Source organism: Pseudophryne corroboree, unplaced genomic scaffold (genome assembly GCF_028390025.1).
Source record: "Pseudophryne corroboree isolate aPseCor3 unplaced genomic scaffold, aPseCor3.hap2 scaffold_207, whole genome shotgun sequence".
Classification (NCBI taxonomy): domain Eukaryota; kingdom Metazoa; phylum Chordata; class Amphibia; order Anura; family Myobatrachidae; genus Pseudophryne; species Pseudophryne corroboree.
Window position 1 is genome coordinate 851,907 of NW_026968711.1, and position 23,259 is coordinate 875,165.

General features: G+C 40.0%; 4 non-coding genes across 4 annotated transcripts; all 4 read left to right on the top strand.

The window, feature by feature from the left end:
- Nucleotides 1-17,195: 17,195 nt before the first annotated feature.
- On the top strand, nt 17,196-17,359 carry LOC135005682 (U1 spliceosomal RNA). The gene has a single exon (XR_010206210.1). It is a non-coding gene; the product is annotated as a U1 spliceosomal RNA (small nuclear RNA).
- A 59-nt stretch (nt 17,360-17,418) lies between these two features.
- On the top strand, nt 17,419-17,535 carry LOC135006052 (U5 spliceosomal RNA). Its single transcript, XR_010206510.1, has one exon. It is a non-coding gene; the product is annotated as a U5 spliceosomal RNA (small nuclear RNA).
- Nucleotides 17,536-17,809: 274 nt separating this feature from the next.
- LOC135006029 (U5 spliceosomal RNA) lies at nt 17,810-17,925 on the top strand. Its single transcript, XR_010206488.1, has one exon. It is a non-coding gene; the product is annotated as a U5 spliceosomal RNA (small nuclear RNA).
- A 275-nt stretch (nt 17,926-18,200) lies between these two features.
- On the top strand, nt 18,201-18,316 carry LOC135006046 (U5 spliceosomal RNA). The gene has a single exon (XR_010206504.1). It is a non-coding gene; the product is annotated as a U5 spliceosomal RNA (small nuclear RNA).
- The last annotated feature ends 4,943 nt before the right edge of the window (nt 18,317-23,259 follow it).

A 23,259-nucleotide genomic window follows, 5' to 3' on the forward strand; every position in this document is an offset into this window, starting at 1 on the left:
TTCTAGTGTCTTTCGTTTGGGAGAAAAATGCAAAGGTACAATACAGCTTTTCCTTGCCGATATCTCTCTTTTGCTAAGAGATAGGCATTGGAAAATTCAGGGCTATAACGTGTAGATGAAGCACTAACAGGAGGCTTTAAAATTTTCATTCTAGTGTCCTTCGTTTGGGAGAAAAATGCAAAGGTACAATACAGCTTTTCCTTGCCGATATCTCTCTTTTGCAAAGAGATAGGCATTGGAAAATTCAGGGCTATAACGTGTAGATGAAGCACTAATAGGAGGCTTTAAAATTTTCATTCTAGTGTCCTTCGTTTGGGAGAAAAATGCAAAGGTACAATACAGCTTTTCCTTGCCGATATCTCTCTTTTGCAAAGAGATAGGCATTGGAAAATTCAGGGCTATAACGTGTAGATGAAGCACTAACAGTAGACTTTAAAATTTTCATTCTAGTGTCTTTCGTTTGGGAGAAAACTGCAAAGGTACAATACAGCTTTTCCTTGCCAATATCTCTCTTTTGCAAAGAGCTAGGCATTGGAAAATTAAGGGCTATAACGTGTAGATGAAGCACTAACAGGAGGCTTTAAAATTTTCATTCTAGTGTCTTTCGTTTGGGAGAAAAATGCAAAGGTACAATACAGTTTTTCCTTGCCGATATCTCTCTTTTGCAAAGAGATAGGCATTGGAAAATTCAGGGCTATAACGTTTAGATGAAGCACTAACAGGAGGCTTTAAAATTTTCATTCTAGTGTCTTTCGTTTGGGAGAAAAATGCAAAGGTACAATACAGCTTTTCCTTGCCGATATCTCTCTTTTGCAAAGAGATAGGCATTTGAAAATTCAGGGCTATAACGTGTAGATGAAGCACTAACAGGAGGCTTTAAAATTTTCATTCTAGTGTCCTTCGTTTGGGAGAAAAATGCAAAGGTACATTACAGCTTTTCCTTGCCGATATCTCTCTTTTGCAAAGAGATAGGCATTGGAAAATTCAGGGCTATAACGTGTAGATGAAGCACTAACAGGAGGCTTTAAAATTTTCATTCTAGTGTCTTTCGTTTGGGAGAAAAATGCAAAGGTACAATACAGCTTTTCCTTGCCAATATCTCTCTTTTGCAAAGAGCTAGGCATTGGAAAATGCAGGGCTATAACGTGTAGATGAAACACTAACAGGAGGCTTTACAATTTTCATTCTAGTGTCTTTCGTTTGGGAGAAAAATGCAAAGGTACAATGCTGCTTTTCCTTGCCGTTATCTCTCTTTTGCAAAGAGATAGGCATTGGAAAATGCAGGGCTATAACGTGTAGATGAAGCACTAACAGGAGGCTTTTAAATTTTCATTCTAGTGTCCTTCGTTTGGGAGAAAAATGCAAAGGTACAATACAGTTTTTCCTTGCCGATATCTTTTTTTTGAAAAGAGATAGGCATTGGAAAATTCAGGGCTATAACGTGTAGATGAAGCACTAACAGGAGGCTTTAAAATTTTCATTCTAGTGTCCTTCGTTTGGGAGAAAAATGCAAAAGTACAATGCTGCTTTTCCTTGCCGATATCTCTCTTTTGCAAAGAGATAGGCATTGGAAAATGCAGGGCTATAACGTGCAGATGAAGCACTAACAGGAGGCTTTAAAATTTTCATTCTAGTGTCTTTCGTTTGGGAGAAAAATGCAAAGGTACAATACAGCTTTTCCTTGCCAATATCTCTCTTTTGCAAAGAGCTAGGCAGTGGAAAATGCAGGGCTATAACGTGTAGATGAAACACTAACAGGAGGCTTTACAATTTTCATTCTAGTGTCTTTCGTTTGGGAGAAAAATGCAAAGGTACAATGCTGCTTTTCCTTGCCGTTATCTCTCTTTTGCAAAGAGATAGGCATTGGAAAATGCAGGGCTATAACGTGTAGATGAAGCACTAACAGGAGGCTTTTAAATTTTCATTCTAGTGTCCTTCGTTTGGGAGAAAAATGCAAAGGTACAATACAGTTTTTCCTTGCCGATATCTCTCTTTTGAAAAGAGATAGGCATTGGAAAATTCAGGGCTATAACGTGTAGATGAAGCACTAACAGGAGGCTTTAAAATTTTCATTCTAGTGTCCTTCGTTTGGGAGAAAAATGCAAAGGTACAATACAGCTTTTCCTTGCCGATATCTCTCTTTTGCAAAGAGATAGGCATTGGAAAATTCAGGGCTATAACGTGTAGATGAAGCACTAATAGGAGGCTTTAAAATTTTCATTCTAGTGTCCTTCGTTTGGGAGAAAAATGCAAAGGTACAATACAGCTTTTCCTTGCCGATATCTCTCTTTTGCAAAGAGATAGGCATTGGAAAATTCAGGGCTATAACGTGTAGATGAAGCACTAATAGGAGGCTTTAAAATTTTCATTCTAGTGTCCTTCGTTTGGGAGAAAAATGCAAAGGTACAATACAGCTTTTCCTTGCCAATATCTCTCTTTTGCAAAGAGCTAGGCATTGGAAAATTAAGGGCTATAACGTGTAGATGAAGCACTAACAGGAGGCTTTAAAATTTTCATTCTAGTGTCTTTCGTTTGGGAGAAAAATGCAAAGGTACAATACAGTTTTTCCTTGCCGATATCTCTCTTTTGCAAAGAGATAGGCATTGGAAAATTCAGGGCTATAACGTTTAGATGAAGCACTAACAGGAGGCTTTAAAATTTTCATTCTAGTGTCTTTCGTTTGGGAGAAAAATGCAAAGGTACAATACAGCTTTTCCTTGCCGATATCTCTCTTTTGCAAAGAGATAGGCATTTGAAAATTCAGGGCTATAACGTGTAGATGAAGCACTAACAGGAGGCTTTAAAATTTTCATTCTAGTGTCCTTCGTTTGGGAGAAAAATGCAAAGGTACATTACAGCTTTTCCTTGCCGATATCTCTCTTTTGCAAAGAGATAGGCATTGGAAAATTCAGGGCTATAACGTGTAGATGAAGCACTAACAGGAGGCTTTAAAATTTTCATTCTAGTGTCTTTCGTTTGGGAGAAAAATGCAAAGGTACAATACAGCTTTTCCTTGCCAATATCTCTCTTTTGCAAAGAGCTAGGCATTGGAAAATGCAGGGCTATAACGTGTAGATGAAACACTAACAGGAGGCTTTACAATTTTCATTCTAGTGTCTTTCGTTTGGGAGAAAAATGCAAAGGTACAATGCTGCTTTTCCTTGCCGTTATCTCTCTTTTGCAAAGAGATAGGCATTGGAAAATGCAGGGCTATAACGTGTAGATGAAGCACTAACAGGAGGCTTTTAAATTTTCATTCTAGTGTCCTTCGTTTGGGAGAAAAATGCAAAGGTACAATACAGTTTTTCCTTGCCGATATCTCTCTTTTGAAAAGAGATAGGCATTGGAAAATTCAGGGCTATAACGTGTAGATGAAGCACTAACAGGAGGCTTTAAAATTTTCATTCTAGTGTCCTTCGTTTGGGAGAAAAATGCAAAAGTACAATGCTGCTTTTCCTTGCCGATATCTCTCTTTTGCAAAGAGATAGGCATTGGAAAATGCAGGGCTATAACGTGCAGATGAAGCACTAACAGGAGGCTTTAAAATTTTCATTCTAGTGTCTTTCGTTTGGGAGAAAAATGCAAAGGTACAATACAGCTTTTCCTTGCCAATATCTCTCTTTTGCAAAGAGCTAGGCATTGGAAAATGCAGGGCTATAACGTGTAGATGAAACACTAACAGGAGGCTTTACAATTTTCATTCTAGTGTCTTTCGTTTGGGAGAAAAATGCAAAGGTACAATGCTGCTTTTCCTTGCCGTTATCTCTCTTTTGCAAAGAGATAGGCATTGGAAAATGCAGGGCTATAACGTGTAGATGAAGCACTAACAGGAGGCTTTTAAATTTTCATTCTAGTGTCCTTCGTTTGGGAGAAAAATGCAAAGGTACAATACAGTTTTTCCTTGCCGATATCTCTCTTTTGAAAAGAGATAGGCATTGGAAAATTCAGGGCTATAACGTGTAGATGAAGCACTAACAGGAGGCTTTAAAATTTTCATTCTAGTGTCCTTCGTTTGGGAGAAAAATGCAAAGGTACAATACAGCTTTTCCTTGCCGATATCTCTCTTTTGCAAAGAGATAGGCATTGGAAAATTCAGGGCTATAACGTGTAGATGAAGCACTAATAGGAGGCTTTAAAATTTTCATTCTAGTGTCCTTCGTTTGGGAGAAAAATGCAAAGGTACAATACAGCTTTTCCTTGCCGATATCTCTCTTTTGCAAAGAGATAGGCATTGGAAAATTCAGGGCTATAACGTGTAGATGAAGCACTAACAGGAGGCTTTAAAATTTTCATTCTAGTGTCTTTCGTTTGGGAGAAAAATGCAAAAGTACAATACAGCTTTTCCTTGCCAATATCTCTCTTTTGCAAAGAGCTAGGCATTGGAAAATTAAGGGCTATAACGTGTAGATGAAGCACTAACAGGAGGCTTTAAAATTTTCATTCTAGTGTCTTTCGTTTGGGAGAAAAATGCAAAGGTACAATACAGTTTTTCCTTGCCGATATCTCTCTTTTGCAAAGAGATAGGCATTGGAAAATTCAGGGCTATAACGTTTAGATGAAGCACTAACAGGAGGCTTTAAAATTTTCATTCTAGTGTCTTTCGTTTGGGAGAAAAATGCAAAGGTACAATACAGCTTTTCCTTGCCGATATCTCTCTTTTGCAAAGAGATAGGCATTTGAAAATTCAGGGCTATAACGTGTAGATGAAGCACTAACAGGAGGCTTTAAAATTTTCATTCTAGTGTCCTTCGTTTGGGAGAAAAATGCAAAGGTACATTACAGCTTTTCCTTGCCGATATCTCTCTTTTGCAAAGAGATAGGCATTGGAAAATTCAGGGCTATAACGTGTAGATGAAGCACTAACAGGAGGCTTTAAAATTTTCATTCTAGTGTCTTTCGTTTGGGAGAAAAATGCAAAGGTACAATACAGCTTTTCCTTGCCAATATCTCTCTTTTGCAAAGAGCTAGGCATTGGAAAATTCAGGGCTATAACGTGTAGATGAAGCACTAACAGGAGGCTTTAAAATTTTCATTCTAGTGTCTTTCGTTTGGGAGAAAAATGCAAAAGTACAATGCTGCTTTTCCTTGCCGATATCTCTCTTTTGCAAAGAGATAGGCATTGGAAAATTCAGGGCTATAACGTGTAGATGAAGCACTAACAGGAGGCTTTAAAATTTTCATTCTAGTGTCTTTCGTTTGGGAGAAAAATGCAAAAGTACAATGCTGCTTTTCCTTGCCGATATCTCTCTTTTGCAAAGAGATAGGCATTGAAAAATGCAGGGCTATAACATGTAGATGAAGCACTAACAGGAGGCTTTAAAATTTTCATTCTAGTGTCTTTCGTTTGGGAGAAAAATGCAAAAGTACAATGCTGCTTTTCCTTGCCGATATCTCTCTTTTGCAAAGAGATAGGCATTGGAAAATGCAGGGCTATAACGTGCAGATGAAGCACTAACAGGAGGCTTTAAAATTTTCATTCTAGTGTCTTTCGTTTGGGAGAAAAATGCAAAGGTACAATACAGCTTTTCCTTGCCAATATCTCTCTTTTGCAAAGAGCTAGGCATTGGAAAATGCAGGGCTATAACGTGTAGATGAAACACTAACAGGAGGCTTTACAATTTTCATTCTAGTGTCTTTCGTTTGGGAGAAAAATGCAAAGGTACAATGCTGCTTTTCCTTGCCGTTATCTCTCTTTTGCAAAGAGATAGGCATTGGAAAATGCAGGGCTATAACGTGTAGATGAAGCACTAACAGGAGGCTTTTAAATTTTCATTCTAGTGTCCTTCGTTTGGGAGAAAAATGCAAAGGTACAATACAGTTTTTCCTTGCCGATATCTCTCTTTTGAAAAGAGATAGGCATTGGAAAATTCAGGGCTATAACGTGTAGATGAAGCACTAACAGGAGGCTTTAAAATTTTCATTCTAGTGTCTTTCGTTTGGGAGAAAAATGCAAAGGTACAATACAGCTTTTCCTTACCAATATCTCTCTTTTGCAAAGAGCTAGGCATTGGAAAATTCAGGGCTATAACGTGTAGATGAAGCACTAACAGGAGGCTTTAAAAATTTCATTCTAGTGTCTTTCGTTTGGGAGAAAAATGCAAAGGTACAATACAGCTTTTCCTTGCCGATATCTCTCTTTTGCAAAGAGATAGGCATTGGAAAATGCAGGGCTATAACGTGTAGATGAAGCACTAACAGTAGGCTTTAAAAATTTCATTCTAGTGTCTTTCGTTTGGGAGAAAAATGCAAAGGTACAATACAGCTTTTCCTTGCCGATATCTCTCTTTTGCAAAGAGATAGGCATTGGAAAATTCAGGGCTATAACGTGTAGATGAAGCACTAACAGGAGGCTTTAAATTTTTCATTCTAGTGTCTTTCGTTTGGGAGAAAAATGCAAAGGTACAATACAGTTTTTCCTTGCCGATATCTCTCTTTTGCAAAGAAATAGGCATTGGAAAATTCAGGGCTATAACGTGTAGATGAAGCACTAACAGGAGGCTTTAAAATTTTCATTCTAGTGTCTTTCGTTTGGGAGAAAAATGCAAAGGTACAATACAGCTTTTCCTTGCCGATATCTCTCTTTTGCAAAGAGCTAGGCTTTGGAAAATTCAGGGCTATAACGTGTAGATGAAGCACTAACAGTAGACTTTAAAATTTTCATTCTAGTGTCTTTCGTTTGGGAGAAAAATGCAAAGGTACAATACAGCTTTTCCTTGCCAATATCTCTCTTTTGCAAAGAGCTAGGCATTGGAAAATTCAGGGCTATAACGTGTAGATAAAGCACTAACAGGAGGCTTTAAAATTTTCATTCTAGTGTCTTTCGTTTGGGAGAAAAATGCAAAAGTACAATGCTGCTTTTCCTTGCCGATATCTCTCTTTTGCAAAGAGATAGGCATTGGAAAATTCAGGGCTATAACGTGTAGATGAAGCACTAACAGGAGGCTTTAAAATTTTCATTCTAGTGTCCTTCGTTTGGGAGAAAAATGCAAAGGTACAATACAGCTTTTCCTTGCCAATATCTCTCTTTTGCAAAGAGCTAGGCATTGGAAAATTCAGGGCTATAACGTGTAGATGAAGCACTAACAGGAGGCTTTAAAATTTTCATTCTAGTGTCTTTCGTTTGGGAGAAAAATGCAAAGGTACAATACAGCATTTCCTTGCCGATATCTCTCTTTTGCAAAGAGATAGGCATTGGAAAATTCAGGGCTATTACGTGTAGATGAAGCACTAAAAGGAGGCTTTAAAATTTTCATTCTAGTGTCTTTCGTTTGGGAGAAAAATGTAAAAGTACAATGCAGCTTTTCCTTGCCGATATCTCTCTTTTGCAAAGAGATAGGCATTGGAAAATTCAGGGCTATAACGTGTAGATGAAGCACTAACAGGAGGCTTTAAAATTTTCATTCTAGTGTCTTTCGTTTGGGAGAAAAATGTAAAAGTACAATGCAGCTTTTCCTTGCCGATATCTCTCTTTTGCTAAGAGATAGGCATTGGAAAATTCAGGGCTATAACGTGTAGATGAAGCACTAAAAGGAGGCTTTAAAATTTTCATTCTAGTGTCCTTCGTTTGGGAGAAAAATGCAAAGGTACAATACAGCTTTTCCTTGCCGATATCTCTCTTTTGCAAAGAGATAGGCATTGGAAAATTCAGGGCTATAACGTGTAGATGAAGCACTAATAGGAGGCTTTAAAATTTTCATTCTAGTGTCCTTCGTTTGGGAGAAACATGCAAAGGTACAATACAGCTTTTCCTTGCCGATATCTCTCTTTTGCAAAGAGATAGGCATTGGAAAATTCAGGGCTATAACGTGTAGATGAAGCACTAACAGGAGGCTTTAAAATTTTCATTCTAGTGTCTTTCGTTTGGGAGAAAAATGCAAAGGTACAATACAGCTTTTCCTTGCCGATATCTCTCTTTTGCAAAGAGCTAGGCATTGGAAAATTCAGGGCTATAACGTGTAGATGAAGCACTAATAGGAGGCTTTAAAATTTTCATTCTAGTGTCTTTCGTTTGGGAGAAAAATGCAAAAGTACAATGCTGCTTTTCCTTGCCGATATCTCTCTTTTGCAAAGAGATAGGCATTGGAAAATGCAGGGCTATAACATGTAGATGAAGCACTAACAGGAGGCTTTAAAATTTTCATTCTAGTGTCTTTCGTTTGGGAGAAAAATGCAAAGGTACAATACAGCTTTTCCTTGCCAATATCTCTCTTTTGCAAAGAGCTAGGCATTGGAAAATGCAGGGCTATAACGTGTAGATGAAGCACTAACAGGAGGCTTTACAATTTTCATTCTAGTGTCTTTCGTTTGGGAGAAAAATGCAAAGGTACAATGCTGCTTTTCCTTGCCGATATCTCTCTTTTGCAAAGAGATAGGCATTGGAAAATGCAGGGCTATAACGTGTAGATGAAGCACTAACAGGAGGCTTTTAAATTTTCATTCTAGTGTCCTTCGTTTGGGAGAAAAATGCAAAGGTACAATACAGTTTTTCCTTGCCGATATCTCTCTTTTGAAAAGAGATAGGCATTGGAAAATTCAGGGCTATAACGTGTAGATGAAGCACTAACAGGAGGCTTTAAAATTTTCATTCTAGTGTCTTTCGTTTGGGAGAAAAATGCAAAGGTACAATACAGCTTTTCCTTGCCAATATCTCTCTTTTGCAAAGAGCTAGGCATTGGAAAATTCAGGGCTATAACGTGTAGATGAAGCACTAACAGGAGGCTTTAAAATTTTCATTCTAGTGTCTTTCGTTTGGGAGAAAAATGCAAAAGTACAATGCAGCTTTTCCTTGCCGATATCTCTCTTTTGCAAAGAGATAGGCATTGGAAAATGCAGGGCTATAACGTGTAGATGAAGCACTAACAGTAGGCTTTAAAAATTTCATTCTAGTGTCTTTCGTTTGGGAGAAAAATGCAAAAGTACAATGCAGCTTTTCCTTGCCGATATCTCTCTTTTGCAAAGAGATAGGCATTGGAAAATTCAGGGCTATAACGTGTAGATGAAGCACTAATAGGAGGCTTTAAAATTTTCATTCTAATGTCCTTCGTTTGGGAGAAAAATGCAAAGGTACAATACAGCTTTTCCTTGCCGATATCTCTCTTTTGCAAAGAGATAGGCATTGGAAAATTCAGGGCTATAACGTGTAGATGAAGCACTAACAGGAGGCTTTAAATTTTTCATTCTAGTGTCTTTCGTTTGGGAGAAAAATGCAAAGGTACAATACAGCTTTTCCTTGCCGATATCTCTCTTTTGCAAAGAGATAGGCATTGGAAAATTCAGGGCTATAACGTGTAGATGAAGCACTAACAGGAGGCTTTAAAATTTTCATTCTAGTGTCCTTCGTTTGGGAGAAAAATGCAAAGGTACAATACAGCTTTTCCTTGCCGATATCTCTCTTTTGCAAAGAGATAGGCATTGGACAAATTCAGGGCTATAACGTGTAGATGAAGCACTAACAGGAGGCTTTAAAATTTTCATTCTAGTGTCTTTCGTTTGGGAGAAAAATGCAAAGGTACAATACAGCTTTTCCTTGCCAATATCTCTCTTTTGCAAAGAGCTAGGCATTGGAAAATTCAGGGCTATAACGTGTAGATGAAGCACTAACAGGAGGCTTTAAAATTTTCATTCTAGTGTCTTTCGTTTGGGAGAAAAATGCAAAAGTACAATGCAGCTTTTCCTTGCCGATATCTCTCTTTTGCAAAGAGATAGGCATTGGAAAATGCAGGGCTATAACGTGTAGATGAAGCACTAACAGTAGGCTTTAAAAATTTCATTCTAGTGTCTTTCGTTTGGGAGAAAAATGCAAAAGTACAATGCAGCTTTTCCTTGCCGATATCTCTCTTTTGCAAAGAGATAGGCATTGGAATATTCAGGGCTATAACGTGTAGATGAAGCACTAATAGGAGGCTTTAAAATTTTCATTCTAATGTCCTTCGTTTGGGAGAAAAATGCAAAGGTACAATACAGCTTTTCCTTGCCGATATCTCTCTTTTGCAAAGAGATAGGCATTGGAAAATTCAGGGCTATAACGTGTAGATGAAGCACTAACAGGAGGCTTTAAATTTTTCATTCTAGTGTCTTTCGTTTGGGAGAAAAATGCAAAGGTACAATACAGTTTTTCCTTGCCGATATCTCTCTTTTGCAAAGAAATAGGCATTGGAAAATTCAGGGCTATAACGTGTAGATGAAGCACTAACAGGAGGCTTTAAAATTTTCATTCTAGTGTCTTTCGTTTGGGAGAAAAATGCAAAGGTACAATACAGCTTTTCCTTGCCGATATCTCTCTTTTGCAAAGAGCTAGGCTTTGGAAAATTCAGGGCTATAACGTGTAGATGAAGCACTAACAGTAGACTTTAAAATTTTCATTCTAGTGTCTTTCGTTTGGGAGAAAAATGCAAAGGTACAATACAGCTTTTCCTTGCCAATATCTCTCTTTTGCAAAGAGCTAGGCATTGGAAAATTCAGGGCTATAACGTGTAGATAAAGCACTAACAGGAGGCTTTAAAATTTTCATTCTAGTGTCTTTCGTTTGGGAGAAAAATGCAAAAGTACAATGCTGCTTTTCCTTGCCGATATCTCTCTTTTGCAAAGAGATAGGCATTGGAAAATTCAGGGCTATAACGTGTAGATGAAGCACTAACAGGAGGCTTTAAAATTTTCATTCTAGTGTCCTTCGTTTGGGAGAAAAATGCAAAGGTACAATACAGCTTTTCCTTGCCAATATCTCTCTTTTGCAAAGAGCTAGGCATTGGAAAATTCAGGGCTATAACGTGTAGATGAAGCACTAACAGGAGGCTTTAAAATTTTCATTCTAGTGTCTTTCGTTTGGGAGAAAAATGCAAAGGTACAATACAGCATTTCCTTGCCGATATCTCTCTTTTGCAAAGAGATAGGCATTGGAAAATTCAGGGCTATTACGTGTAGATGAAGCACTAAAAGGAGGCTTTAAAATTTTCATTCTAGTGTCTTTCGTTTGGGAGAAAAATGTAAAAGTACAATGAAGCTTTTCCTTGCCGATATCTCTCTTTTGCAAAGAGATAGGCATTGGAAAATTCAGGGCTATAACGTGTAGATGAAGCACTAACAGGAGGCTTTAAAATTTTCATTCTAGTGTCTTTCGTTTGGGAGAAAAATGTAAAAGTACAATGCAGCTTTTCCTTGCCGATATCTCTCTTTTGCTAAGAGATAGGCATTGGAAAATTCAGGGCTATAACGTGTAGATGAAGCACTAAAAGGAGGCTTTAAAATTTTCATTCTAGTGTCCTTCGTTTGGGAGAAAAATGCAAAGGTACAATACAGCTTTTCCTTGCCGATATCTCTCTTTTGCAAAGAGATAGGCATTGGAAAATTCAGGGCTATAACGTGTAGATGAAGCACTAATAGGAGGCTTTAAAATTTTCATTCTAGTGTCCTTCGTTTGGGAGAAACATGCAAAGGTACAATACAGCTTTTCCTTGCCGATATCTCTCTTTTGCAAAGAGATAGGCATTGGAAAATTCAGGGCTATAACGTGTAGATGAAGCACTAACAGGAGGCTTTAAAATTTTCATTCTAGTGTCTTTCGTTTGGGAGAAAAATGCAAAGGTACAATACAGCTTTTCCTTGCCGATATCTCTCTTTTGCAAAGAGCTAGGCATTGGAAAATTCAGGGCTATAACGTGTAGATGAAGCACTAATAGGAGGCTTTAAAATTTTCATTCTAGTGTCTTTCGTTTGGGAGAAAAATGCAAAAGTACAATGCTGCTTTTCCTTGCCGATATCTCTCTTTTGCAAAGAGATAGGCATTGGAAAATGCAGGGCTATAACATGTAGATGAAGCACTAACAGGAGGCTTTAAAATTTTCATTCTAGTGTCTTTCGTTTGGGAGAAAAATGCAAAGGTACAATACAGCTTTTCCTTGCCAATATCTCTCTTTTGCAAAGAGCTAGGCATTGGAAAATGCAGGGCTATAACGTGTAGATGAAGCACTAACAGGAGGCTTTACAATTTTCATTCTAGTGTCTTTCGTTTGGGAGAAAAATGCAAAGGTACAATGCTGCTTTTCCTTGCCGATATCTCTCTTTTGCAAAGAGATAGGCATTGGAAAATGCAGGGCTATAACGTGTAGATGAAGCACTAACAGGAGGCTTTTAAATTTTCATTCTAGTGTCCTTCGTTTGGGAGAAAAATGCAAAGGTACAATACAGTTTTTCCTTGCCGATATCTCTCTTTTGAAAAGAGATAGGCATTGGAAAATTCAGGGCTATAACGTGTAGATGAAGCACTAACAGGAGGCTTTAAAATTTTCATTCTAGTGTCTTTCGTTTGGGAGAAAAATGCAAAGGTACAATACAGCTTTTCCTTGCCAATATCTCTCTTTTGCAAAGAGCTAGGCATTGGAAAATTCAGGGCTATAACGTGTAGATGAAGCACTAACAGGAGGCTTTAAAATTTTCATTCTAGTGTCTTTCGTTTGGGAGAAAAATGCAAAAGTACAATGCAGCTTTTCCTTGCCGATATCTCTCTTTTGCAAAGAGATAGGCATTGGAAAATGCAGGGCTATAACGTGTAGATGAAGCACTAACAGTAGGCTTTAAAAATTTCATTCTAGTGTCTTTCGTTTGGGAGAAAAATGCAAAAGTACAATGCAGCTTTTCCTTGCCGATATCTCTCTTTTGCAAAGAGATAGGCATTGGAAAATTCAGGGCTATAACGTGTAGATGAAGCACTAATAGGAGGCTTTAAAATTTTCATTCTAATGTCCTTCGTTTGGGAGAAAAATGCAAAGGTACAATACAGCTTTTCCTTGCCGATATCTCTCTTTTGCAAAGAGATAGGCATTGGAAAATTCAGGGCTATAACATGTAGATGAAGCACTAACAGGAGGCTTTAAAATTTTCATTCTAGTGTCTTTCGTTTGGGAGAAAAATGCAAAGGTACAATACAGCTTTTCCTTGCCGATATCTCTCTTTTGCAAAGAGATAGGCATTGGAAAATTCAGGGCTATAACGTGTAGATGAAGCACTAACAGGAGGCTTTAAAATTTTCATTCTAGTGTCCTTCGTTTGGGAGAAAAATGCAAAGGTACAATACAGCTTTTCCTTGCCGATATCTCTCTTTTGCAAAGAGATAGGCATTGGACAAATTCAGGGCTATAACGTGTAGATGAAGCACTAACAGGAGGCTTTAAAATTTTCATTCTAGTGTCTTTCGTTTGGGAGAAAAATGCAAAGGTACAATACAGCTTTTCCTTGCCGATATCTCTCTTTTGCAAAGAGCTAGGCATTGGAAAATTCAGGGCTATAACGTGTAGATGAAGCACTAACAGGAGGCTTTAAAATTTTCATTCTAGTGTCTTTCGTTTGGGAGAAAAATGCAAAGGTACAATACAGCTTTTCCTTGCCAATATCTCGATTTTGCAAAGAGCTAGGCATTGGAAAATTCAGGGCTATAACGTGTAGATGAAGCACTAACAGGAGGCTTTAAAATTTTCATTCTAGTGTCTTTCGTTTGGGAGAAAAATGCAAAGGTACAATACAGTTTTTCCTTGCCGATATCTCTCTTTTGCAAAGAGATAGGCATTGGAAAATTCAGGGCTATAACGTGTAGATGAAGCACTAACAGGAGGCTTTAAAATTTTCATTCTAGTGTCCTTCGTTTGGGAGAAAAATGCAAAGGTACAATACAGCTTTTCCTTGCCAATATCTCTCTTTTGCAAAGAGCTAGGCATTGGAAAATTCAGGGCTATACCGTGTAGATGAAGCACTAACAGGAGGCTTTTACATTTTCATTCTAGTGTCCTTCGTTTGGGAGAAAAATGCAAAGGTACAATACAGCTTTTCCTTGCCGATATCTCTCTTTTGCAAAGAGCTAGGCATTGGAAAATTCAGGGCTATAACGTGTAGATGAAGCACTAACAGGAGGCTTTAAAATTTTCATTCTAGTGTCTTTCGTTTGGGAGAAAAATGCAAAGGTACAATACAGTTTTTCCTTGCCGATATCTCTCTTTTGCAAAGAGATAGGCATTGGAAAATTCAGGGCTATAACGTGTAGATGAAGCACTAACAGGAGGCTTTAAAATTTTCATTCTAGTGTCCTTCGTTTGGGAGAAAAATGCAAAGGTACAATACAGCTTTTCCTTGCCAATATCTCTCTTTTGCAAAGAGCTAGGCATTGGAAAATTCAGGGCTATACCGTGTAGATGAAGCACTAACAGGAGGCTTTTACATTTTCATTCTAGTGTCCTTCGTTTGGGAGAAAAATGCAAAGGTACAATACAGCTTTTCCTTGCCGATATCTCTCTTTTGCAAAGAGATAGGCATTGGAAAATTCAGGGCTATAACGTGTAGATGAAGCACTAACAGGAGGCTTTAAAATTTTCATTCTAGTGTCTTTCGTTTGGGAGAAAAATGCAAAGGTACAATACAGCTTTTCCTTGCCGATATCTCTCTTTTGCAAAGAGATAGGCATTTGAAAATTCAGGGCTATAACGTATAGATGAAGCACTAACAGGAGGCTTTAAAATTTTCATTCTAGTGTCCTTCGTTTGGGAGAAAAATGCAAAGGTACAATACAGCTTTTCCTTGCCGATATCTCTCTTTTGCAAAGAGATAGGCATTGGAAAATTCAGGGCTATAACGTGTAGATGAAGCACTAATAGGAGGCTTTAAAATTTTCATTCTAGTGTCCTTCGTTTGGGAGAAAAATGCAAAGGTCCAATACAGCTTTTCCTTGCCGATATCTCTCTTTTGCAAAGAGATAGGCATTGGAAAATTCAGGGCTATAACGTGTAGATGAAGCACTAACAGGAGGCTTTAAAATTTTCATTCTAGTGTCTTTCGTTTGGGAGAAAAATGCAAAGGTACAATACAGCTTTTCCTTGCCGATATCTCTCTTTTGCAAAGAGCTAGGCATTGGAAAATTCAGGGCTATAACGTGTAGATGAAGCACTAATAGGAGGCTTTAAAATTTTCATTCTAATGTCCTTCGTTTGGGAGAAAAATGCAAAGGTACAATACAGCTTTTCCTTGTCGATATCTCTCTTTTGCAAAGAGATAGGCATTGGAAAATTCAGGGCTATAACGTGTATATGAAGCACTAACAGGAGGCTTTAAAATTTTCATTCTAGTGTCTTTCGTTTGGGAGAAAAATGCAAAGGTACAATACAGCTTTTCCTTGCCGATATCTCTCTTTTGCAAAGAGCTAGGCATTGGAAAATTCAGGGCTATAACGTGTAGATGAAGCTCTAACAGTAGACTTTAAAATTTTCATTCTAGTGTCTTTCGTTTGGGAGAAAAATGCAAAGGTACAATACAGCTTTTCCTTGCCAATATCTCTCTTTTGCAAAGAGCTAGGCATTGGAAAATTCAGGGCTATACCGTGTAGATGAAGCACTAACAGGAGGCTTTTACATTTTCATTCTAGTGTCCTTCGTTTGGGAGAAAAATGCAAAGGTACAATACAGCTTTTCCTTGCCGATATCTCTCTTTTGCAAAGAGATAGGCATTGGAAAATTCAGGGCTATAACGTGTAGATGAAGCACTAACAGGAGGCTTTAAAATTTTCATTCTAGTGTCTTTCGTTTGGGAGAAAAATGCAAAGGTACAATACAGCTTTTCCTTGCCGATATCTCTCTTTTGCAAAGAGATAGGCATTTGAAAATTCAGGGCTATAACGTATAGATGAAGCACTAACAGGAGGCTTTAAAATTTTCATTCTAGTGTCCTTCGTTTGGGAGAAAAATGCAAAGGTACAATACAGCTTTTCCTTGCCGATATCTCTCTTTTGCAAAGAGATAGGCATTGGAAAATTCAGGGCTATAACGTGTAGATGAAGCACTAATAGGAGGCTTTAAAATTTTCATTCTAGTGTCCTTCGTTTGGGAGAAAAATGCAAAGGTACAATACAGCTTTTCCTTGCCGATATCTCTCTTTTGCAAAGAGATAGGCATTGGAAAATTCAGGGCTATAACGTGTAGATGAAGCACTAACAGGAGGCTTTAAAATTTTCATTCTAGTGTCTTTCGTTTGGGAGAAAAATGCAAAGGTACAATACAGCTTTTCCTTGCCGATATCTCTCTTTTGCAAAGAGCTAGGCATTGGAAAATTCAGGGCTATAACGTGTAGATGAAGCACTAATAGGAGGCTTTAAAATTTTCATTCTAATGTCCTTCGTTTGGGAGAAAAATGCAAAGGTACAATACAGCTTTTCCTTGTCGATATCTCTCTTTTGCAAAGAGATAGGCATTGGAAAATTCAGGGCTATAACGTGTATATGAAGCACTAACAGGAGGCTTTAAAATTTTCATTCTAGTGTCTTTCGTTTGGGAGAAAAATGCAAAGGTACAATACAGCTTTTCCTTGCCGATATCTCTCTTTTGCAAAGAGCTAGGCATTGGAAAATTCAGGGCTATAACGTGTAGATGAAGCTCTAACAGTAGACTTTAAAATTTTCATTCTAGTGTCTTTCGTTTGGGAGAAAAATGCAAAGGTACAATACAGCTTTTCCTTGCCAATATCTCTCTTTTGCAAAGAGCTAGGCATTGGAAAATTCAGGGCTATAACGTGTAGATGAAGCACTAACAGGAGGCTTTAAAATTTTCATTCTAGTGTCTTTCGTTTGGGAGAAAAATGCAAAGGTACAATACAGCTTTTCCTTGCCGATATCTCTCTTTTGCAAAGAGATAGGTATTGGAAAATTCAGGGCTATAACGTGTAGATGAAGCACTAACAGGAGGCTTTAAAATTTTCATTCTAGTGTCTTTCGTTTGGGAGAAAAATCAGCTTGAATGCTTCAGGGGCTGGGGCATAGCCAACATGAGCCCCACACCGAAGGAGGGTGGAGGTGTTTAATGCAAACTAGGGGTCAGACAAGCGCCGCAAAAGGCCACCATGCCCTGCACGCCCCTTTTCTGTTTTCATATGCAGACGAGGGTTGAAGCCAACTTTGACCCACTGCTTGGATGACATCACCATATGCAAATCCATCTGCGGCAGGCCTTCCCCCAGGAATGCTTGCACTAGTTGTTGCATTTGGTTTGTTGTTTGGGGGTGCTTCAGTATTAGGCAGCCTTCTGCCCTCCCATGTTCATCTGAAAATATGTGTTCTCCCTGCAGTTGTTGTCCCCAGATGAGAGTTCCCTTGTGCTGCCTCAGTTGAATCTCCTTAACTTGACAGAGATGTGCCTGAGCAGCGGCCCTCCCCAGCTCTATCCCAAATCATACTTATTTTGCATAGGAGATACCATGGTCATGAAGATTATTCTCCCAGGGTGAGGTTCATTCATTGCATTCTGGGTATGCTGACCCCTGTGATTTCCCCAAATGTGGGAAACTCGACTGCTTTATTTGTGGTAGTGGGGGACTGTGTTTGTGTTTTCCTCTGGTCAGCTCTGGTAAAAGTCAGATTTCTTTGTTTCAGAGCCTTGTTCTTCTTTTGAGAGTTCCCTTGTGCTAGTTCTTCAGAACGAACAAATCTTTTGCCTTTTACTAAAGATTTCCGTGGAGAGGAGCAAAACTGAGTTTTATCTCAATTTTTGCATGCCCCGTCTTATTGGGGTTTCTTTTATCAGTTTAAAGATAGAACGAGTGTGCTTTAATGTAAGCTCATTTGCGTAGAAATGACAGTAAATGTTTGTTTCTTTTCAAACAGAACTTTCTTGACTATACTAATTGCTTGAAAGATCTGGGAGCACATGGAAAAGAGTACAAACCATGTTTATAGCAAGGGGAAGCCTGGTGAGAAATCTGCTTTCTTTCTTTCAAATTGGGTGCTCACTTTGAGCTGAATGAGGACTGCTGGCATGGCACTCAGGCGACAGGTAGAATCTTGGTCATGCTGTGGTTTCTCTTCAGAACGAACAAATCTTTCGCCTTTTACTAAAGATTTCCGTGGAGAGGAGCAAAACTGAGTTTTATCTCAATTTTTGCATGCCCCATCTTATTGGGGTTTTATTTTATTGGTTTAAAGATAGAACGAGTGTGCTTTAATGTAAGCTCATTTGCATAGAAATGACAGTAAATGTTTGTTTCTTTTCAAACAGAACTTTCTTGACCACACTAATTGTTTGAAAGATCTGGGAGCACATGGAAAAGAGTACAAACCATGTTTATAGCAAGGGGAAGCCTGGTGAGAAATCTGCTTTCTTTCATTCAAATTGGGTGCTCACTTTGAGCTGAATGAGAACTGCTGGCATGGCACTCAGGCGACAGGTGGAATCTTGGTCATGCTCTGGTTTCTCTTCAGAACTAACAAATATTTCGCCTTTTATTAAAGATTTCCGTGGAGAGGAGCAAAACTGAGTTTTATCTCAATTTTTGCATGCCCCATATTATTGGGGTTTCTTTTATCAGTTTAAAGACAGAACGAGTGTGCTTTCTTGTTAGCTTTAATGTAAGTTTATTTGCATAACAATGACAGTAAATGTTTGTTTCTTTTCAAACAGAACTTTCTTGACCATGCTACTTGCTTGAAAGATCTGGGAGCACATGGAAAACAGTACAAACCATGCAGTATCACAAGAGCCTTTATTTGATCTTTCATGAAGATAGAGCAGAATTGAGGACACGTCAACAATTTCTGCCGAAGGTGGTTCATCTTTCCACATGGTGCCTTTGGCCACTGACACCTTCGTTGAGTCAAAGTCTCTGGCTGTGGTCAGAACTTTGAAAATTTATGTCACCAGAACGGTTCAGATTAGGAAAACAGAGGCTCTGTTTGTCCTGTATGCTCCCAACATGATTGGGTGTCCTGCTTCCATGCAGACCATTATGCGCTGGATCTGTGGTAAAATTCAGCATGCTCATTCCACGGCAGGATTGCCGTTACTGAATTAGGTGAAGACCCATTCTACTAGAAAGGTGGGTTCATCCTGGGCAGCTGGTCGGGGAGTCTCGGCATTGCAACTTTGCCGAGCAGCTATTTAGTAAACACTTTTGCTAAGTTTTACAAGTTTGATACCTTGGCTGATGATAACCTCAAGTTGGGTCATTCGGTGCTGCAGAGTCGTACGCACTCTCCCACCCGTTCAAGAGCTTTGGTATAACCCCATGGTTCTTAATGTGACCCCAGCATCCTCTAGGTCGTATGAGAAAATAGGATTTTAATACCTACCGGTAAATCCTTTTCTCTTAGTACGTAGAGGATGCTGGGCACCCGTCCCAGTCCATACTGTGTCTGCAGTTATTACTTGTGGTTATACACATGTTGTGTTACGGTTCTGGTCAGCTTTTTGCTGCAATTGTTCATGCCGTTGGCTTGTGTTCTGTTGAATGCCACGTTCTGCGGCATGCTTAAGGTGTGAGCTGGTAAGATGCTCACCTTAGTTTAACAATAAATCCTTTCCTCGAAATGTCCGTCTCCCTGGGCACAGTTCCTATAACTGGAGTCTGGAGGAGGGGCATAGAGGGAGGAGCCAGTTCACACCCTTTGAAAGTCTTAAAGTGCCCATGTCTCTTGCGGATCCCGTCTATACCCCATGGTTCTTAATGTGACCCCAGCATCCTCTACGGACTAAGAGAAAAGGATGCCCTTGTGTACTATCCTGACTTCTCCTCCCGTCTGCTTACTTTGTGCCTTCCAACGCACAATGCGAACTACAGGTGGTGCTGCAGGGCCCACACCCTTTTACTTGCCTTACAGAGCAGCTCTGGAGCTGTTACAGTGCCCAGCTGCTGCAAGAAATCAGCATGAATGCTTCAGGGGATGGGGCATGGCCAACATGAGCCCCACACCAAAGGAGGGTGGGGGTGTTTAATGCGAACTAGGGGTCATCCAAGCACTGCAAAAGGCCGCCATGCCCTGCATGCCCCTTTTCTCTTTTTATATGCAGATGAGGGTTCCAGCCAACTTTGGCCCACTGCTTGGATGACATCACCGTATGCAAATCCGTCTGCTGCAGACCTTCCCCCAGGAATGCTGTTACTAGTTGTTGGATATGGTTTGATATTTGATGGTGCTTCAGTATTAGGCAGCCTTCCGCCATCCCATGTTCATCTGAAAAGATGTGGTCTCCCTGCAGTTGTTGTCCCCAGACGAGAGTTCCCTTGTGCTTCCTCAGTTGAATCTCCTTAACTTGACGGGGGAGGGGCTGCCCGAGCTGCCACCCTCCCCAGCCCTATCCCAACTCATACTTATTTTACATATTAGATCTCTTGATCATGAAGATTGTTCTCACAGGGTGAGGTTCATCCATTATATTTTAAAATAGGAAGGTACAAATTACATATTTGAATTGCATCTATGTGCTGGATTCAAATGTCCCCCCCCCTTCCTTTCTCAATTGTGCCCGTCAGCAGCTATTCTAAGGTTGCTGCCAATGGGTGTGACACATTAATTTCTTCTGTGGGGTACACTGGACTCCACAAGGATTCACATTGGGGTGTAGAGTAGGATCTTGATCTGAGGCACCAACCGGCTCAAAGCTTTTGACTGTTCCCAAGAAGCTCAGTGCATTCTCCTCTATAACCCCGCTTCCATGAACAGGGAGCTCAGTTTGTAGTTGGTGCCTTCAGTAGCAGGCCAATTAACAGGGGCCTGCCTCAGGCAGCCTATTCTTAGCTATTAATTTTGACAAGAAAAGAAGAACTTGTTTTATGAGAATCTACAAGGGCTGCAGCAGGCTAGGTCTAATAGACATCTTTACTGCAGCTTCATCACTCCCAGCGGCGCTATATACTCCCGTGCCCTGGTTGCTGGGTCACTGCAGCGGAGGCTCCGGTTTCATCCTAAGGTCAGTCACACACACACCACCCTTCCGGATCACGAGGCCGCTGATGAAGGGGAGCGAGGCCGTAGGGGGTGGGCCGTGTGCGCACTGCGGTGGACACTGATTACTGGGCAGCCGCTCCACTAGCCACCAGGTACAGTTAAGGAGCACAGGTCTGGGGGTTTTTCTCCTATATTAACCCAATTTTGTACTGCCCGCAGCGCATTGTGATAGGTAATAGGGCCTGATTCAGGTTGGATTGCAATCACAATAAGCGATCCAACTGCAAAAATTGCTAAGAGCATACGCATGTGCCTGCATTTTCTGCGGCACCCCGCAGAGAATGTGATCGCCTCTGCCTGTCAATCGGGGTGGGGAAGGGGGGGAGAGGTGGGTCAGCAACACTCCATTTCCAAGTCAGGGATGGAGCGGTGCGGGGGCAAGGCTTCAAAATGGGGTCTGCAACGGAGGAGACACAGGGGGCGTGGTCACAGCGGCTGTATGACATCACATTCAGCCGCTGTGATCACAAAAATGGTGGCGGCTTCCTGCGCGCACATACAGTCTGCACCAGCAGGAGCCTACACCATTTTTTATGATCACGCTGAACTGCAGTGCGACTGCAATTACAGCATGGTCAAGAAGGGAGGCGTCATGCTGGGTGGCCATGCCCTGTCACTGTGCAGGAGCCAGCACCGCTCACACACTAGTCCCCGGGTGCAGCCCCCAACCCCCGGGACACCCGGAGCAACAAAATGTAGATTCAGGCCACCAGGCCACGCCCCTACCTATGAAACCATGCCTCCTTTTTACCATTGCGCTGCTTATCTGCGCGCACTGCATTACAATCTCCCTCGCCACCTCTCTGTGTGTCACCAGTGATAGTGACACCTCTGCCATGCTTGTAGCAGCTGGTCCTAAGATCTACGCCTCAAACCCTGAGTGTTTGCCCTTGTGACTTGTTGATCATCATAGCGAAGCAGATGCTTACAGAAAACTGCAGGGGCTTAGATTGAAAATAAAAAAATTGATGGGTATAAGGTAGAGAGGAGCGGGTTCGGTTCTCCGAGAACCGAATTCCCCACGAACTCCACGTGGTTTACACTGGTCCGAGGCAGGCTCGGTTGTTCCCGCCTGACTCGGAAAACCTGAACAAGGGAAAATGTCATCATCCCGCTGTCGGATTCTCGCGAGATTCGGATTCCATATAAAGAGCTGCGCGTTGCTGCCATTTTTACTCGTGCATTGAAGAGAGAGCGGAGAGGACGTGGCTATGTTCTCTCAGTGGAAATCTCAATATCAGTGCTCAGTATCAGTGGTTACTTATTGCTGCTCAGTAATACTAGTAGTGTGTCTCTCCTGCTCAGTGTCAGTTCTCAGTAGTATCCTCATCAGTGCTCAGTATCACTGCTCATTGTCTTGTGCTGCATTGTGGTGCTCAGCATACTACAGTACATTACTAATAGTCCAGTGCTGCATCTTGCTGCTCAGTGTCAGTTCTAGTATCCTCATCAGTGCTCACTATCACTGCTCATTGCATTGTGGTGTTCTGTATACTACAATAACATAGTAATATAGTAACATAGTTTTTGAGGTTGAATAGAGGCAAATTGCCCATCGTGTTCAACCTGTTTTAAGTTGTGATGATTCTACATACTTGCTGAATAATGTTTTATGACTAGTTAGCTACTATAACTCATGTTACCCCCGGATTAACCATGTTGATATTTTAAGTATTATAACCTTGGATAGCTTTTTCATTCAGAAATGTATCCATTCCTTTTTTAAATCCAATTACAGAGTCCGCCATTACCACCTTCCCTGGCAGGGAATTCCACATCCTGATTGCCCTAACAGTGAAGAAACCTTTCCTCCATTGCGTTCTGAACTTTCCTCCAGTCGCAGCGAGTGACCACGTGTTCTTTTAATAAATAATTCCTCTGATAACTCTTTGTTATGTATCTTTACATATTTGAAGATATTAATAATATCTCCTCTTAGGCACCTCTTTTCTAGTGTATAAATATTCAGCCTAGTAAGTCTTTCCTTATAGTCCAGTACTTTTAGGCCTTTAATCAATTTAGTCTTCAGGATCTCTTACACTTCCATGAGCAGCAGAGTAGTGCAATGGAAGCATGCTGGGCCCATAACCCAGAGGTCGATTGATCGAAACTATCCTCTGCTATGTGCATTTTTTTTTTTTATAATTAAAGTAATCAAAAACTGGGATTGATATTTTGGCTCTTTTATTTTTACTTAAAGTACAATAACTTTTATCATTTTAATTTGTTTTAATAGTATATTGACAGCATTGTTTTCTTTAAAAAATCCACTTAATTTTCTTTACCCTATTACTGAAATGGTAATTGACAAAAACAAACTACATTGTCACCAGAAGAGCAATGCAAAATGTACAAGTGATATATGAAAATCATCTTCCATCTTGAATTTCAATGATGCATTGGGACAACAATTTGTGAGAAACATCTTCACCCACAAAGAAAGATTTTCTTAATTCCTTACCTGTGTGCTGATTAGATATCACCTTGTTTTCACATTAAACAGACTTCCCCGTGAG